The sequence below is a fragment of the Saccostrea echinata genome, unplaced genomic scaffold (assembly GCF_033153115.1).
Source record: "Saccostrea echinata isolate AGI-Se365-2 ecotype Australia unplaced genomic scaffold, CSIRO_AGI_Sech_v1 ptg000028l, whole genome shotgun sequence".
In the NCBI taxonomy this organism is placed as follows: domain Eukaryota; kingdom Metazoa; phylum Mollusca; class Bivalvia; order Ostreida; family Ostreidae; genus Saccostrea; species Saccostrea echinata.
In genome coordinates, this window is record NW_026889777.1 from 11,085,031 (window position 1) to 11,105,243 (window position 20,213).

Genomic DNA, 20,213 nt, shown 5'->3' on the forward strand with positions numbered 1-20,213 from the left:
AAGATTTTTTTCACATGTGTTTCTTAACTTTGGAATTTAACGAATGAAAATTTACTTTACAGTTTAGAGAAGTGTGCATCAGGATGCGTATGATTGATTGGATGTGTTGTTAAACGCCCGATTCGGGAATTTTCCACACATATAGAGACGTCACTATATACCGGTGAAGGACTTCATATTTAGACCTACTGTGGAATCATTAAAATTCATGGGGGCTACTTTTCGTGGATTGCTAGAATTGATAGGTTCTTCGGGGCGAATTTCGTGTAATCACTTATATCTTCAAAAGGAAAAATGACTCTGAACTCCTGACTATTTATTCGTGGAGGATGTTAATTCTTGGCTGAGAGGTCCCACGAAATTAACGAATATTGAGCCACCACGAAATCTAATGATTTCACAGTATTTTCTACACTCAAGACCATGGAACAGTCACTACCTATGTTTAAGTCTTAGGTCTGACGCAGCATAGCGAACGAGAATCAAACCCGGTCCTCCCAATCAGAATGTCCTATGATATCACATTGATAACAATCGCTGTAAAGATACTTATAAATGTAAATGCTTTGTTTAAATTTGTATGAGAATAAAACATTTTTTTTTCATTCAAATTCTGTTTAACTAATCAAATCCAAGATTCAATGACAAATTCAATTGCAGATGGAATTAAAACCTGGTATGTTAGAAATCAATTTTATTCATTAGCAACATTATTCTTAAAACAAAATATATACATGTACACTTCTTTTGCTAGAAAGCAAATGTTTAAAAAAGGAGCCAAAAGCAAAAATGTTGACAATAAATACTTCTTCTACACTAAATCTCATTTTTAAAAAAAATGAGGAGCTCAACCATAAATGTTCGCAAATGACAATGAATACACATATTAAATGTCCCGTACTTATTCACATTATTATATCATTCCAATTATATAAGAAGCTTTGAAGTGACAAAAATATTTTCAATGCATAAAAAACAAAAATGGTAAAACGATTTGTTTATGTAGAAAATAAAGCATTTGACCACAACAAAGTCCGTAACTGTTCTAATTAGCATTTTTTTTTTAAAGTTAAAGATCACGTTCAGGTTCTACAGTCCTTTGTTTTAGTTGTATCTTCGTTCAGAACAAGAAAATCTGCTATTTAGTCGATTATTTTAAACTTCTTCCATGAATTTTGCGGAATCTAGAAAAGTTTTCTCTCTGCATACCTGCTATTCTGAATAAATTCGCCTGTGACTTCATTGTCAAAAGTAGATATCTGTGAGACAGATTGTCTGTAACATTTTTCAAAACCAATGATTCCCTTAAGAACCTTTGGATTTAAAACGTCGCTTGGCTCTTCTGAGTCGAGAAACAAGAGGGACATTCTTCGAGGTAGAACAATAGCCATGTCTGTAGCGGAGTGCTGTTACCGATATTGCTCATGCTTTTTATAGAATGTCGTAATTAACACCTTTGAGGATGTCTTATTTTTTCCATCACAGAACTCGGCATTATTTGCAATCTCTTCAACTTCCAAAGAATTAGGGGCACTGGAGTCTGAAATATTCCAGAGATGAGCCATACCTAGACAGCAAAGGTTTTATAATTGAATCACTGCATAAAATACTAAATCCTATACTCTTCTAATCATTTATGATTTTTAAGATATGTTATATGTCATTTACCTATTCAAAAATTATTTCAAAATTATATTTGTATCTTTTAATGTATTTAAACTTCATACTAGCAAGACCTCAATCCTCATAATATTATATACACTGCTCTCAGTTTGATTATGATGTTGACTTAAAATTACTTATAATATTAAAAGAAAAATATTTGTGTCATTGCAGTGAGATATTTTTTTTAAGTTCAATTTTCGTTTTTGGACTCCAAAACATAGAAAAAAGCAATTTTAAAATATATGAGGGAAACAAGCTCTTAGTTCTCTAAGTTGATCCAGAGACCAAGCAAGGCTATGATGTTTGACCTCAGAATGACGAGAGTCGAACCTTGCCATTGCTGAACCATCTGATGGTGATGATAATCTGGCTACATCATCATCAGTATCACAGCTTGCCATCGCCTTGGGCCTTGAATGGTTAAGGTTGCTTATAGGCTTTGGATTCTGGTTCTTTGTTCATGACACTTTCCATTGGCAGAGTGTTGATGTACAACTCTGTTCTCCTTGCAAAGGTTCTTTTGTAGTGAATTGCATATTGCATATGGTGAAGAGCAGCCTCCCAATATGACTGCATGCTTGAGCTAATCTGTATATGTAATTTACAGAAAATATGAACACATATATAACAAATTATTATCATTAACATTATTAAAATAATATAAAATGACAAAATTTAGATTTTATGTTATTTTGAAGATAAGAACTGTCTAATACTTACCCTATGGGGCATTGACAGTAAGCAAAGTCCACACTGTTCGATCCATCACCATTACTTATGCACAAGAAACCTGGTACCGCTGTTTTTTCATTGATACTATGCAAAATCCTCTAGTTTACACTGTAGATTCGTCAATCTGAAATTTTAGTAAAAATTTTATTTTAATTATATTGTCATTTTTAATGACATCAAGATTTCTGAATGTTTATTGTTCTTTATTTCCAATTCCTGCTTTATGTTCAAATTCATAATATTGATAGGAAATTGCACATGAAAAATGTCAGAACCGCAGGCCTAAAGAAGCTTCTGATATATTGATGGTTTATTTTTTTTACCATTATATATCTATAAACATTTATATGTAATTAAATGTCTGTATTTGAATTTCTTAATAATAAAGACTGGATTTGCATAATTTTATTAACTTACTTGTGCAATGTACATATTCTGGACATCTCTGGCATCAAAATGCTTCACGGATTTGTCTAAACCCTTGAAGTTTTGGATGCTTTGATCCCCTTGCCTTCGCCTTGTTATCATAAATTCATACACCATAGAGAATGATATGGTGGGAGATTTGAGATTGTTATTGACTGACAATGGACTGCATTAAAAGGGGGTAAATTTTCCATAAACTGAACGTCAGTGGGATTAACGGATTATGGCAATTACACAACTGGGGTTATTAAAGCTGCTGGTGTTTGACTGGATAATATGTCACATATAAGGTCATCCTTCTTTCTTTTCTTTGAATTGATCCCCAGATCAGCTGCTATGCTACGCAATACATTTACGTTTGTTTTCTTCAAGTTTTCGTGGGTGTCGCCATACTGTTGTAACTCGTTGCCAATGTAAACAAGGTAACGATAAACAGAAAATGTTTGTAACTCGTATATGAATAGAAATAAATAGAATAAAACACACTTCAAACCAATTTTATTCAGTTTATAAGTAAATATCAATTTAGAAAAAATATATATACGACGATGTTCCTAAAACACTTTTGACGAAAATGAAGCGAAAAATGTTGCACAGAACGACTCGTGTTTTATCCACTTGGAAGTACTTCTGCGCATGTCTGCATATATTATTAAAAAGATCTATATACTGTTGTATAGTATTCCTGAAGTTTCTCCTTAACTGCTGAAAATATTTTATTGATGAGTAAAGAAAGAGGCTTGGTAGAATATTTACTGGAACCCGGTATGTGTTTTTGTTTGTAGAGATTTTTTTTTGAGTTTTGGAATCCAGTATAGGTAGGGTAATTCAAAATCATCTTGATAGTTGGGAATCTTAAAAATATTGATAACTGATGACCTCTTCAAGTTATATCCATATACAAGTAAACAATTTCAGTTACATCATATACACAATTTAACCGATCACGGTAGCCTAGTATCAGGGCATTTTTCTTAGCTAAGCGCCCGGCACTAGAAGTGAAATCACATGTCCTTCAGAAAAGACCTTGCAAACCGAGGTCCCGTGTCACGGTACGCGTTGACACAATTAAGAACCCTCACTGCTCTATTGCCCTGAGTGCCGAGTAAAGGTCCTTCACCGGTATACGGTGACGTCTCTTTATGATTGAAAAATTCTCGAATGGGACGTTAAAAACAAACAATCAATCAATCTAATACACAATTTCATCAAATCATTATCTTTTAATTGCAATGACACCATATATTCCTTGATTTGTTTTACATTTGAAAGGAATAAAGCGTTGTTAATAACGAGGTATAATTTTTATTGCTTCCTCAATTAAAAAAAAATAGGAAATTACGCTTACTTTGTAAAACTCATTCTGATTTTACACACAGGTACTCTGAAGTTGATATTAGAAAGATACTTAACTTCCTCATCGACAATATCTATCTTTGGGTAAAGTTAGGTCTTTCAAAATCCGTTAGATTTCCCGTGACCTTCTAATTGTGTCACTTTCTTAGCAGACCTGTTTAAAGATATACATGCTATAACTTGCGTCAGTTAAAAATAAAGTTGGAAATTTATTTATTTTGTTTTACCAAATAAAGTTACGAAAATATGGTATATTACACAATTGAAAATGAACGCGTTATAAAGTTCTCAATTTATAATTATTCCTTTTCTTGCCAGAAAAGTAATGCCTCTGTCCATCACATGAAACAGTCGCTATTTTTAGATTGATAAACAAAAATGGCGTCAAGAAAACGAGGTAAGGCGTTTTGTATACAAAATAACTTTTGACATGGATGGCAAAAGTCTAACCTTAAAGATACTAATCTTTTAAAGCAGTTTTAACCATCTACTCTGTAATGACAGATATTATTCTTTTATTCATAATCATAATCAAAATGCAACGTGTCTCGACGTCTATGATTTCCCGCGGACATGCGTGTATATATACTGTTAACGCATTTTCTTCATCAATATTCATGAAAAGGCTGAATTCTTAATTCCACATCTTGCTTAATTGTTTTGTAATTACAACGACTTATTTGGTAAAACTTTGTGGAAAGTTTTATTTTTTCATTAGACATCATGTTTCTCAAATCATTTAATCATTTTGGTTCACATAAAAAATCGACGTTTGACAATTAATATTGTTCTGTGTTTAAGCGATTGAAAATTTCTCAAGTAGTCACTTTTATTCTCACATTTGTGTTTGTTCACAAATACGTATTGTGAATGCTTTTGATAAATCTATCAAAAAGTCTTTTTTCACACCTAAATCCCTGTTTGCAGTACACATGGTATCAATTAAGTTTAACCTACTGCTTTTATTTTCACTATTTTGTCTACGTTGGATGTTCACTTACCAATCACTTTTTTGCACCTAACTTTAAAAGATCTGACACATATATCATTGAACATTATATATATATATATATATATGTATGTATATATATATATATATATATATATATATATATATATATATATATATATATATATATATATATATATATATATATATATATATATATATATATATATATAGATTGATAGATAGATAGATAGATATATAGATATATGAAACATCACAGTGTCCCGTAATCAATATGAAAATAGAATAAAAAAAATAAATTCTGGTTATAATGCGGTATTTGATTGGATAAAAAAATCACTTTATATCGTATAAATTGGGTTGCCTACGTCACAATGACTTGCGTCAAAAACGTATCGATCCGCCTGACGTTACATTTGAATTTTGTACAATTTGAAGTCAAGGGCAATCATCTTTTTTCTTACACTAAATGAATGAAAATTGAATTATAAGGAATGAAATTAATAGCTACCCAATTTATACCGTATAAAGTGCGTTGGAACAGTTTACACTTTTTTTATAAACCGCTTCCAAACCCACTTCATACCGTATAAATTGGGTAGCTATTAAATTCATTCCTTAAATAACGTTACCTGGTGGTAACGGCAACAACAATGCAATGACGTCACATTACTCATAGAGGAAACTAATAAATAAGTCAAAGGAAAATAACAATTTACTTGCATATAAATGTTTAAGTTATACATTAAATATGACAATGTCTATAGTGAACTATTTAATGAATATTTTAACAGTTTGATAAAGTATTTCTCCTTTTCTCCTCTTTGTACTACATTGTCTGCATAAAGTTGGTAAAACTGAAAAACTGAAAATTGTCCCCGGCCACAAATATCAAGATGTCCACTTAGATTTATCTTTCTGTATTCAGGCTGGTTTGTGTGGTGTGTGTATTCGGACACGTGCGTGGGTATATTAAGGCTACACCCAGATATCCTACTTGCCTATACAATATGACGTCATAGTAAGCTGTATGACGTGAACTTTAGAGATAATGATTTCTTAATTTCTACATTTAAAGTTTAACTTCAGGTCCAAGAAAAGAATGGAATCAATCAAAAACATAATATAAACTAAATCTTGTCGTTTTGGGGTGGTATAAATAGCTAGGTATTTATCACAAGGGTTAAATATCAAATCCATGATGTCACAAGTATTGAGCAAATATTTGCCGAGTGAAAATTAAAGGTGAGGAGAATTCTTGAAAACAAATATAGGAAATGGGAATTTTAAAGCATAATCCGTGAATGTCATGTGTGATTAATTAGGAATTGAAGATAAGAGTCAGGTACGCTGATTTATTTATAAACTTTGTTATTGGCTTACATTATTCCATTTTTAGATATCCTAATAACGAAACATAAATTTTCACTTACCCAGATACCCATCAATAATTCCATTTTAGTTCCTGCCATCCAAGCCATACAAAACGCTCTATCCTTTATAACTTAGCAAGAAGAATCTGTATTATAATTAGCGACAAAGAAATAAGAGATGAACGTCTAAGTGAATTTAAAAAAAATACCTTCTTGAACAGTGTTTTCCTATGGGAATTATTGAAGACGGAATAAAAAAGGCAGTAGAACTTGACAGGAAAAACCTTATTAATCCTTCAAAAAAACAAAACCTCAGATTTAAAAATATAACCTCTTTTCACTACACACATTCGAGGAACAGAAATATTACTTCAACCGTGCGTCACCTTAACAACGTTCTACAAACCGATGAGGAAATCCTTTGAATGAAGAAATTATGGGAAAAAATGTGTATAAAAGCTTAAAATGTTTTGTTTCCTTGGATACATACCCTTGTATCTAGATTCCCAAATCTTTAATGATTGAAAGTTTTCAACAATAAAGCTGATTTTCACTTTTATCTACCAAACAATCTACAAGCTGCAAGAAGCTACCATATAGAGTTTAATATTGCAAATGAGTTAAGAAAATTGAACATTTTCCTCGTTGCTAACCATACAAACAGTGTTATTTTCTTCCTCAAAATTTATCGATATATAGTATTCAACTGACGTTTTATCACATAAGTACAATTTAAGGGGCACAAATAAAATATTTCTTGATGAAAAGGTAACTAAATTCCTAAAGTAGCAAAAGAAAAAATCATTTTAACCGATTGTACAATGTTTCACTGTGTACACTGCAAAGTATAGCAATTAATCCTAATTTTTCAAATTCTATTTGTGTTACAAGGTCCTAAAGATGTATACTTGCCAGTCTTGAATTTCCATGTTTTTCCTACGGTAACAACATTAACATAAACTCAGCAACATATTTTATATGGCTATATTGTGTTACCATGGCAACCATGAAAGTTATTTTTAGAGTAATATTACCAATTCCTTATTATAAAATATCAATTTTTTTTTTTTTTTTTTTTTTTTTTTTTTTTTTTTTGATTGAGTTTGATCATGCAACACCTGTAACTAGTGAATATTGAGCGTTTTTTTTTTAGCATTTTCGGCATATAACATGTATTCAAAATGTACCCATGGTTACCACTTATTTAGAGATATATCGTAAAAAGTTTTTTAGGGCATAAGTGTTTGCCAGAATGGATTGTTTGATTTTTGTGTCTTTATTAAGGCTCAATAAAGCGCAAAGTAGCTGAAAATATAAATTTTGCTAGCTCTTGCCATGGCAAGCAAGACATATAGCAACCAAATTTTATTTTATATATTTTGTTTCTGGTGTCAAGTTTTAATAACTGTCAAAGATTCAAAGATGACTGTGTATGGTAAGAAGGTTTAAGTGGTTACAGACAATAACCTTGAAAGTTATTAAAATTGAAAAGTCAAAGTTTATAGGTTTACAGAGAAATACACAAACACAAAAGTCAAAGTTTATAGGTTCACATAGAAATACAGACATTTTCTTGATTCATTAATTTCTGTGAGATGAGTTTCCGTTATTCCCAGTTGTTGAATGTCAGTGGACTTATAAAAATCAAATATACGTTTATGAATACCGATTTGTATGAAGAACGCGCTTGTGAAACAAATTTTTTACACTTCTGTATTCGTACTGGGACTTTAAATCAGACATTGGGTTTTGGCTTTCACTTTCTCAAAGTAAACCGTTCATTTTCTTATCAATTATTTTTATTTTAAGAAATATAAGATTGAAAATTGGACAGCAATCACAATGAAGGATATTCTGTAATTTTTAGTGATTTAAATAATTTACAATTTTGCGAGGTTAGATAGAATTTGGCTTATGTAAAAAGTTAAAATATTAAAAGTAATCAATCTGATAAATCCAGTCAACAAAACGAATCATCAGCAGAGAAAAAACACGGACCCTTTGAAACGCCATAAATAGGATCAGGTGCCCAGTAGGAGTAGGTATCCTCATCGGTCTGTCACACCGCCGTTGAGCCCTACGTATAAACAGGTAGACGGGGTACTCGGAAGTAAAATTTAGTATAAAAGCAGTGACATAAATACGACGAAACGAGGGTATGTCTTTACAAACAGGGTTATTATAACGAACTTGGAGCTGACTTTAAACGATGTTGTTGAAATCCTCGTAACATTAACTTTTATATCAGGAGCTTGCCTTGGTTTAAAAATTGATTGTGTTCAGAGCATGCTCTTACATATTAAATAAGTTTGAAGACATAGCTAAAGACACCATATGCAAGTGATGTTAGAATATTGCTTCATAAATAGTTGACGATGGAAAAGCTCACTATCCCGTTTGTCATACATTTCAGTCATTAATTGGCCATTAACGTCAGTAAAACACACAAATGAATAAAAGTAACTATTGTTTATAGTGAACTGTTGCTGATTGGTAAACGTCATTGATATATCTAACTGTTGAGTTATTTGAGTCTAGTTTTTAAAGCAAATAAAGACAAATTGCACATGTTTTTAACAACCTTTATCCGTATTGATATGACAGACGATTGTGTTGACCTTCGTTTTGTAACAATATATATCCTATATATGATGTACATTTTGCTATATGTTAAATGTGTCAGGCGATATATACATTCTACTTTCTTTTCCACTCAATCATTTGTTTCAAAAAAAATTATAAAAGATGTTCTACACATTCTTCATTTGTTGCACAGAATGTGGTCTTTATTACTGAAACATGTGAAAAGTCTTTAAGAAAAAAAGCTCACATTTATCACCAGATACTCGGTTACTTTTCGTGGATTGCTAGAATTTATATAAGTTCTTCGGGGCGAATTTCGTGTAATCATCTATATCTACAAAAGGAAAAATGACTCTGAACTCCTGTCTATTTATTCGTGGAGGATGTTAATTCTTGGCTGAGAGGTTCCCACGAAATCAACAAATATTGAGCCACCACGAAATTTAATGATTTCACAGTATTTTCTACACTAAGGGCGATGGAACAGTCACTACATATGTTTAAGTCTTAGGTCTGACGCAGCACAGCGAACGAGAATCAAACCCGGGCCTCCCGATCAGAATGTCATATGATACCACATTTATAACAATCGCTGTAAAGAAACTTATAAATGATGACCGTCAAGCGAAAACCACCCTTAAGTCAAAAAGAAGATGGGTGAACAAGGCGGGCGAAGTGCCTATAGTGCGACAAATATGAAGTGAAAAATAAAATCTCAATTATATAAAAACTTTCTTTGATATTTCATCCAACATTAAAGTATATTTTATGCTTAATCTCTACAATTTACAAAAATCTCACAAAGACTGAAATTATTTGCCTACGAAATAGCATACACACACTTAAGAGGACAAAAAGGATCATTTTCTCACACTTTAACAAAATTTTTCGATATGAGTGGGTCTTCGCTCCATTTTTTTAAAAGTTGATCCTAAAAGTGTGCATAAAAATATACATTTTATGGTTTACAAAAACATGGAGCAAAGACCCACTATACCTTAAAAGTACACTTTTATGACAAAGCATTCGCATCTTTCCGAGAAATACTTGAAGTCCATTAAATCAAGGGTCATATCACAAATATGATTTAAATGCCACAGTTCGTCAGGAGCTGCGTGGCGTAGTGGTTAGCGTGTTAGTCTCCAAACAATATGATACTCCGGATTTTTATTGATAGGGGGTTCGAATCCCACGAATACCATTTTATTTTTTTAATAAAAGAATAATTTTTTCCGAGATCTTTTTTCTCAGAAAAGTTTTGTTAATCATAATTTCATAAATTCCAATAATGAGAACTTTATTTTAAATACTTAATTCACAAATTGAATATGATTTTATTAATATCTGAAGCTATAGGCATTCTGCACGCCTTGTTCACCCATCTTCTTTTACATTTTTAGATGTTAAGTGATACTGATAGTCAATTTTCTCCTCTTTAAAAGTATAGATAACATATCATTGTTTACAAACTAAAAACAAGCCAAGAAATTTAAATAAAAAATGAATTGTGTGTAATGACTCTATGTTTTATCGGAAAACGTCATTTATTTTCTTCTCACACTTCCATGGTTGTGTTGTAAAAACTGCACAAGAAAAATCACCTCGGACTACAGATGTCATTACATATGTGTGGTTTTTTTTTTAAATTACTTCGGTATTGTGGCTTTTTATGAAGGATAATTTTAGTATTTCAGAAAAAAAATAAGGTTTATATCTCCCCGGCCCCAAAGAAAGAGAAGAGACTCCAGACGCGAGATACGTTTTGTTCGCTTTTTATTATTATTATTATTATTATTATTTTTTTTTTCCTTTTTATACCTAATTTTCTGAAGAAAAAAAAATTTAAAAAAAAAGTCACTTTATTGTGCCTTTTATGATCTATAACTGTAAAATCTCGGCGGAAAACCCAGGTCCATCTAATACTAAAGGCTTTTTTGCCAGCCCAACCCCCCCACCCCACCCCACCCCACCCCGAAAAAAGGTTACACAGTTCAGATGACATTATTTGTATGTTTTCGTTCCAGAAGTTTTATTGCGCTATTTTATTATCGATAATTAAACAATTTCAGAGGAAACTCAGATTTTATAACAATCGACCCCCACCTTTCCCCATTTTTTCCAAATGATAACTATTATAGTCCGGAATTTATTCTTTTTGGAGCAGTTTGGAAGAGCAGATTCGATCGCATCTTTTTATTGTCCTCGCACAAATGGCTCGAAGAACTTTATAAAGAAATCATACTCTCTAGCTACCACCACACTTATCACAGGAAGCGGATAAACAAGACTTGCTTAAGAAACACTGCATTTATAACGTAAATAATACATATCGCTAATTTAAATTATATAATATTAAATTACATTATTTTATTTTATGTATTATATTAAATCATATAAGTTTAAGTCATTTATCATTTTTGCACTGAACTCGGTTTTCCCTCAAACGGAAGGACCCCCCCCCCCTTTCTTCCTTATCTGCTGAAAATTTGACCTCCTTAGACATGGCGCTTTTCCTTACAGTGGAAAGCAAGCTCACAGAGCAATCAACTTCACGTCGTCTTTATAATTTCCTTATTAAAGCAATCCCAACATCCTCCAAATTTTATCATGGTACAGGACTTGCATATGAAGGAAAGTTAAAACTGTTAATCATTATATCATCCATGATAAATAAGTATCGATTCTTAGGAATAGAAGGATTAATTATTTGAAAATATTTGACAATGTGTTTATACCTGCTTAATTATACATGTAGATGATAATTTTGCGCAAGTTAAGACATAATTAAAACCTGACCTATTTGTTTCATCTATGCAGATGATAGTGCAATACCAGAAGTGAATTTGAATTTGCAGTGTGGTTGGGTGGGGTTGGGGTCCAAATTTTTTTTGATGAATATATAATTATCAGGATGAAGATTTCCGCAAAAGACAAAGTTGTTCAAACGTATAATTTAGAAAGCAGTCTTTGGGAGGAATTTCTGCTACTTTCTCTATAAAGCATGCATTTCTCGCACCCTACTCCCGGTGTGACTTTTTTTATATATATTTAAAAGTATTAAATGACATCTGAAGCATTGTCACAAATGCACTTTTAGCTAACACTCGATTTTGCCTAATCTAAGGAATTTTCAGTGAATTACATAAATTAAAACCACGGCCAAAATGTACGATCCTCTCATATTCTGGAGAGAGCTATATGCGGACAGTGGCATGAGACTATGCGTGCAATAATGGAGCATTGAAACAATCCCTTTCGCCCCTGCACTGTTTTCCCCTGGAGTCAAATCTTTGTCTATTAAGAAATTCTGCTTCGAATATCTATATATGAATTAATAAATACAAAAGCTAAACATAAAAATTTTGTGTGAGTAATTTTATTACTTTAAGAGAGAGAGAGAGAGGGAGAGTTACGTGTACTGAGTACCATACGTGACCATATGACTGAATCAACTTTGCACTGCAAAATACAGTAGGTCAACTTAGCATACGCGAACTGAAAGAGCATAAGAATAGTCCAGTGGATAATGAACCTGTCGTAAATCTGTAGATAGAGCTGAAGCGCATGGTACAGTCTTGAATGTTGTATCCAACTGCATGTCTACTTCCTACTGGCTGAGGGAGACCATACTTTTCGGCACAATTCAGAATAAACTTCATTGTAATGTGGTTTCAAGTTAGAAGTAGGAAAATAATCCGAAAGCACACAAACTAACTCCTGAGAAGTTACTTATAAAATTGTACAATTGTGGTTTGATCTGTCGATTATATGACACGATAAAATAGCTTAGAGTTTTTAACCACATGGTAAATGTTACATCAAATTTAAGTGTAATTTGAATCAACAGCATTTAATAAAATCTATTATATTTCTACGACCTCATCAAAGGTATAGTTGTTTTTTCCCTACCCTAATCTATAAACATATTATTATCTTAATAAATTTAGGAGGCAAAAAAATTTAGTGTCTAAATAAAAAATTTGATTTCAATTTCATCAGAATTTATTATCTTCTTAAAAAGAGGTTGTATTTGTCTTAAATGGATTCATAATTCATAATGTTGTAGTATTTTTCATTTTCAGAGTATGAACTGAGTAAAAGCTTGTAAAAATTCATGTTGTTTAAATCTCTACTTTGTAACAACTATTTTATAGAATGAAAAATCAGCAGTCTAAATACCCCCTCTAAATATTGATATATACATGCAAATTAGATACACGCAGATACCGAAAAATCTTTGGAGGAAGTAATGAGTACTGAACGCTGTACTGTTGCCAAGTACCAATAAACAATTATAATGCAGGTTACGTCCCTTCATTACATGTTAACATTCATTTTGATTATTTCAGGCACGTAGGAAGTAATTTCAGTGTGTGTGTGTGTGTGGGGGGGGGGGGGGGTCTTGACAAGCAAAACAAAACAAACTGTTTTCTAATGCATAGTATATACTCGCAAAATTATACTGAAGGGGCACAACTGGATTAATATAGCTTTGTTTTCTGAAGTAAATTACATACATATAATACTGATAAATTATATTCTGGTGCCCCCTCCCGATTCCTACAGGCTTGTATTTAATTTTTTTTTTTACATAATGCTGTATAGTATGCAAATGAAATTCCACACTTTTGTAGGAAAATCCAAAACCTTAGCTTCACTTTTTTACTCGGTTGTACAACAGTGTCTATAGAGCATATATTTAAACTTTTTAATCTGTCATCAACAAATGGTAAGAGAAATATTAACAATATTACTAATTAATGTTGAATATGAGTATGATCTTTTTTGTTACTGCCCAAGTCTCAAGATAATATGCGATTTCTTCCCATATATATGCTTTTGAAGAAAAAAAAGTCTTTGAAATTGAAAATATGAATAATGGTGTGGATCGAACATTATTTTGCTACTTCGTAAAATTTTCATCGTCAATTTGCTATGTATCGTAAAAAAAGATTTACCTTTTTTTTCAAAAATACCAAACAGTAGGCTTTAATAATTACACGCAAGACTATTTTGTCTAGCATAGGCATCTACTTTATAAAGAAAGACTTTAATCAATAATGAGTCTTCGTGAACACTGCATGCACATGATGTGTAAAATACGGCAAACATTTATGACGTCAACTTTAGCGCTCGTCTTCTCGATAACGTCACAATGCACATAAGGGTGGTATTCGCTTGACGGTCATCAAATGTAAATGCTTTTTTAAATTTGCGTGAGAATAAAACACGTGTTTTTTCTTTTTTCATTTAAATTCTGTTTAACTAATCAAATCCAAGATTCGATGACAAATTTAATTGCAGATGGAATTAAAACCTGGTATGTTTGAAATCAATTTTATTCACTGGCAACAACATTATTCTTAAAATGAGAGATATACATATATACTTCTTTTGTTTATCAAGTAAATGTTTAAAAAAGGAACCAAAAGCAAAAATGTTTACAATAAATACTTCTTCTACACTAAATCTCATTTAAAAAAAAAATGAGGAGCTCAACCATAAATGTTTGCAAATGACAATGAATACACATAGTAAATGTTCTGTACTTATTCACATTATTATATCATTCCAATTATATAAGAAGCTTTAAAGTGACAAAAATATTTTCAATGCATAAAAAACAAAAATGGTAAAAGGATTTGTTTATGTAGAAAATAAAGCATTTGATCACAACAAAGTCCGTAACTATTCTAATTAGCATTTTTTTTTTTTAAAGTTAAAGATCACATTCAGGTTCTACAATCCTTGGTTTTAGTTGTATCTTCGTTCAGGACAAGAAAATCTGCTATTTAGTCGATTATTTTAAACTTCTTCCATGAATTTTGCGGAATCTAGAAAAGTTTTCTCTCTGCATACCTGCTACTCTGAATAAATTCGCCTGTGACTTCATTGTCAAAAGTAGATATCTGTGAGACAGATTGTCTGTAACATTTTTCAAAACCAATGATTCCCTTAAGAACCTTTGGATTTAAAACGTCGCTTGGCTCTTCTGAGTCGAGAAACAAGAGGGACATTCTTCGAGGTAGAACAATAGCCATGTCTGTAGCGGAGTGCTGTTACCGATATTGCTCATGCTTTTTATAGAATGTCGTAATTAACACCTTTTACATGTAGGATGTATTTTTTCCATCACAGAACTCGGCATTATTTGCAATCTCTAAAAAATCATTTTTAATTGCAATAAGAGAGTTAATTTTAATGCTAATCGGCTCTAATATATTCATGAAGCTTACAATATTTAGGCAATTACACTTAATCCAGATGCTGTCTCTTTAACAAAGATAAAAAGAATAATTTCTGGCTAAAGAAGAAGGTACAGTTTTAGCTTGATTGTGCCCTACAAAATTTAATGTTTTCAGAAAGTTTTAAAACTGGCTTAAATATTTTAGTTAAGTATATGACTATAATAAATCAGGAAAGAATATGGCATGAAGGAGTACCATTCTGGAAATACGACGTCATTAACTTGATGCATTTCTCTATTTTAAACAGAGAAAGCCTCAAAATGACCAAAATGGTTATTTTCCGTAAGAAAATAGTGTCCACTTTAATTTTCGGATATGTTGTGTAAAATTCTTTGAAAAATCACATATCTCAAAATCTTTGTGGGTGATGCCTGTGGACAATATTATCTGAAAGAAAATTCCGTTGAAAATTGGTGTCTTCTGCAACTTTTTAAGAAAATACGGAAAATGCACAAATTCATGAAGTCACAATTAGCATTTAGAAGGTCATGTGAGAAAAATGATTTGTGTGATCTTTCTGTATGTAATTTCAATGATTCAGGAAGCATGAGTTTTAATTTATTACATCACGGAAAACACAGGGCAAGATTTGTATTGAAACCGTACCTTGTTTTTTGTTAGAGAATAAATAAGTAAAAGTTACATTATAAACACTAACCACACACCTACATCTTTTAATTTATTATGTTTTTAAATGCAAAAGAGGGATAGATATCGAAAAGTGATCGATAATTTTAAGTCACACGCAGAGAAGTGTGCATTCAGTCACACGCACAATAGTGTGCATTATTAGTGTTTACTTGAGATGCCAGGAAAAGAACAGTAATGTTATATATATATATATATATATATATATATATATATATATATATATATATATATATATATACGAGGGGTGATCAAAAAGTTCGTGAACTATCTCTTTATGACAAAAATTGGTTGACTCAGTCATACTCGAGCAACGAACGGCTGTAAAGTTTACCGTATATCTTGGAAATTCCTTTGCAGTAAAGGATAATTTGTACAAAGTTTATGAAGTCAAAAGACTTACCAGAAGTTTAATCATTAATTGGATTGATTGTTTTAGTGAAAGCAGGGAGATGGTTAAAAATGATTTTTGTTCTTTTGCCCAGCGAAAGCAAGCTGGGGAAAAGATGTGCACTAAGTTGAGCAATTTGTCATATGAAAGATCGTCAAAATACAATTAGAAAAATAGTTGAATATCTTAACAATAATATAATTATTAAATCCCTAAAATATTGTTTACTTTAGACTTTAAACATATGAGATAAGATAAAAAAAAAGTTCGTTCCTACTTTATCCATATTGAATAAACGACGTTCTCGAGACAGAGGACTCGGGTTTCATGATCACCATGCTAATTCTATTGCCGAGATTTGCCCATTTCTGACAGATGGATTGTTCTTGTTATAAAAAAAAAAAACAACATGCATGGTAAGTAATTTAAGACTCGGAAAAATCTTTTAGTTTCTGTGAACAGAAAGCCACGGAGCATGTCACGTGACTGCCTGGATCACGTGATTCGCGCATAGGCAGAGAAATGGCAGATGTGCATTATAATCGAAGAGGACTACTTTAAAATATAATGAGCACTGAGACCTCATTTCATATCTTTTAAGGAATTAATTCAATTAATTCGCGAACTTTTTGATCACCCCTCGTATATATATAGTGAAATATTTTATTTGAAGTACAAAAAATTATGCAGTACCTAAACTTTAATAATTATGTTTCATATTTTAAAATGTCAAAAAATGCACACAAAAAGGCATAAAACAGGGCATTTTATTCAAATGTTAACATACTGTAAATGAACAACAAGTTTAGTTTTAATGTTTTATGACTCATTACAAATTATGTTATTGTCACATTAAAACTAATATACAGGTATAGTTTCGTTAGTCTGTCCAAATGCCTGGAGGATAATTATTCCTGTCTTTGAAGTGTTTAAACTTTATACTATAACTAAATTCAAAATCTACATTACAATATTTTTAAAAATACATATGAAAGGCAAATATTTGTCTAACTGGAATAACTATACATTGATGTTCAATTCCATCTTTGTATAAAAGATGTATATAAGAAATGTTACTACAATATGAAAATTTCACTTGACTTTCGTATAATATTATATGGCTTCTTCAACTAGGGCTAAAAAAATCGTACCCTGATGTTTTCGACCCCGTTGTCTTGAATTTCCTTTGACGGTGATAGAGGCGTGTGAAGGCATCGAATCCGTGCCCCTGATACCATCTAGGAGAATGACACTTTGGTCTGTTACTCTGATCACTTACCACTGATTCTTCTACAGGCTAATTAATGAGATTCTCAATGGAGGTCAGCAGATACTGTATATTTCTATACTTCTGGATTTTTTGCAGGTTGTTGTGTGCAGTAGTTTACACGATATCCACTGGTAAGTCAAATTGCCAAAAAAACAGAGAATCATTTAATATGGTCATAACATTTGGCAATACAGCGGATAGAAAATCTTTCGATTTAAAAGTACCATTGGTATCGGGTTGCTGTCATGTTTTTATTACTTTCTACAGACCTTGAAGGTAAGTGTCAACTTCAATTTCAGTTATAGCTCCAGACACAGGATAATCTTCGAAGTCGTCCAACGCTTTAATCCTGCATCTGATCCATTCTTTATCCTTGGGCATGCAACGGTAGATATGTGTAAACGTCATCAATGTTGCGTTCTTTTTGAAGGATTGCTTGTAAATCATTGCCTTTACAAGTTCCATGCAAAACATCAACTACTAGTTCGAAAAAAGTAGGATGTATTGTTCTTTCTTTCACCGGAATCAATTTCAGAACCTTTGTAAATTTAACTGATCTTTACGTATGTTTTCGAAGTTGTTCCTCTTTGGAGCGCTAGTTTTTCTGGTGCATGTTTTTCTTAAGACGCCTCCTTCAGTTTTAACATTTGTAGTTTTCTTCTTTTCCTTTGTTTCTTGTTTTGATCCTTTCTTTGTCAAACTTTGAGGTCTAGAATTAGCTACAGAATAAAGCATAAGTAATATCTCATCGCCTAGCTGAAAAGCATAAAAAGCACTTTTCCTGTGAGTTCTGTTGGCGTAGTGCTTGATTCTTCTGAGTGGCAAGGATGAGTTCAAATTTACCACCGAATGTTTGAATTCGTGGATGGGGTTTTTAGATTTTTCAGCTGTGTTGAAAAGTGTGCTTGTATAATCGTGGTGTGATTTTTCTTATTGAGAACTTTTACTGTTGGAATCACTAAAGAAACTCTTCATCAATCGTTCGTATTCACAATAAAAGCATCCACTACAATTTCTCAGGTGGCGCTGGACTTTGTCTGAAATGCGAATAACTAGGGACTGGACAGAACATCGACTTATCTGATCTTGCATTTGAATCTTGTGCATTATTATTTGGCATTTATTTGATTCATTCCTTGTTAAAGAAGGTTTGGTTAAAAAACGGGACGGGAAATATCGGGGTTTGGTGTCTTCTCAGCTCTGTTCTTTTTCGAAACCCCCCTTCTGATGTATGGTTTTAAGATGCGACATCTGGTAATTTTTTAATGATTTATACTCTGAAATCGTAAAAATGGTATCCAAGTAATTCGCTCGGACACAAGGTCTCTAACTCTTTCTGTAGATTGGATCGAATAAAATTGTAAACTTGCATCATCAGAACTTTCCTTTTTTGGGCTTAGTCCCGGGAGCTTCTTGTTTGCTGTGGGAAAGTTTTTATTTATTGATAAAGATTGTGGTCTAGATGAAGTTATCTTGCTCTCAAAGGAGTTACAATAGGTCTAGAGCTGGCATACTACTTACATTTAGAAGACCTTTGGTTTCCTTCATGGTATGGATACCTAATGATACCTCAATCAATGACACGGGCGTTTTTGATACAAGAGGTGTGGTCGTAATTTTCCCCGTCTTTTTGTACCTCTGTCTCATTAATTAACTTTTATCCTCTGACATTTCTGGTATTTCCACCGCTGGGTTTTCAAATTTCGATTTTGTTGCTCTGATGAGTGCGTCATAATTTTTCTGAACGACAATTGAGGGACCACTATAGGGTATGGTGTACGCGTGTTTTTATATCTCCTTGTCAAAGATTTCTCGTTCTTCCGTAGAGATGTTTCTTTCTATGCGTCCTAATGATCATCCATAGCTTTTAGATCCACCTTTACATGAACAGAAGTTCTCTTTCCAGGAATGATTTCCTGGGGTGTAATTGCGTGTGTCAATCTTTTTTCTTTCTTTTCTTTATTCAAAGTATCGTTCAAAATGTATTCTGCGTCAAGTTTTTCTTTCATATCCATTTCTTCCCGAACAGTTAGAAGCCTTGACTTTTTTTATTATGAGAAAGGATGGTGGGGGCAACTTTGCACTTTTTAACTTGCATTATGTGTTGATCTAGAGGGGGATTTCAGCAAATTCGTTCGAGATTTTGTTTAGCTTAGTATTGAATTGAGCTCTGGCTTCTTTAAGAGGGGAAACTGATTCTTCTTCCGCTTTATTTGTTCCCACTACTGCTAGTCTCTGAAGAGCACGTGTGTAGTCTTCTATTTCTAAATCACGTTTCGCATCTGAGAGTTTTATCAAGGAGAGATTGGTATGCATAAATTTCGTCTTTTGTTTGTGGGGACTGGTTTCTGTTGACGTGTCTGATACTTTATCATTTTTCTTTAGGTCTTTAGAAAATTTGAGACCTTCCTTTCTAAAGTGCCATGTTACATTTCTCGAGTACGGGAAAAACCAACTATGACGTCACACGTAAGCTAAATAAGCGAAATAAGATATACCTACATAAGATTTTCGTCATCAGTCATGCAAAAATAATTTTTGTGTTCCCCAT

The 20,213-nt window shown here is 32.3% G+C and overlaps 1 pseudogene; it reads right to left on the reverse strand.

Moving 5' to 3' along the window:
- Positions 1-1,409: 1,409 nt before the first annotated feature.
- LOC133193864 (uncharacterized) lies at positions 1,410-6,621 on the reverse strand (annotated as a pseudogene).
- Between the last annotated feature and the right edge of the window lie 13,592 nt (positions 6,622-20,213).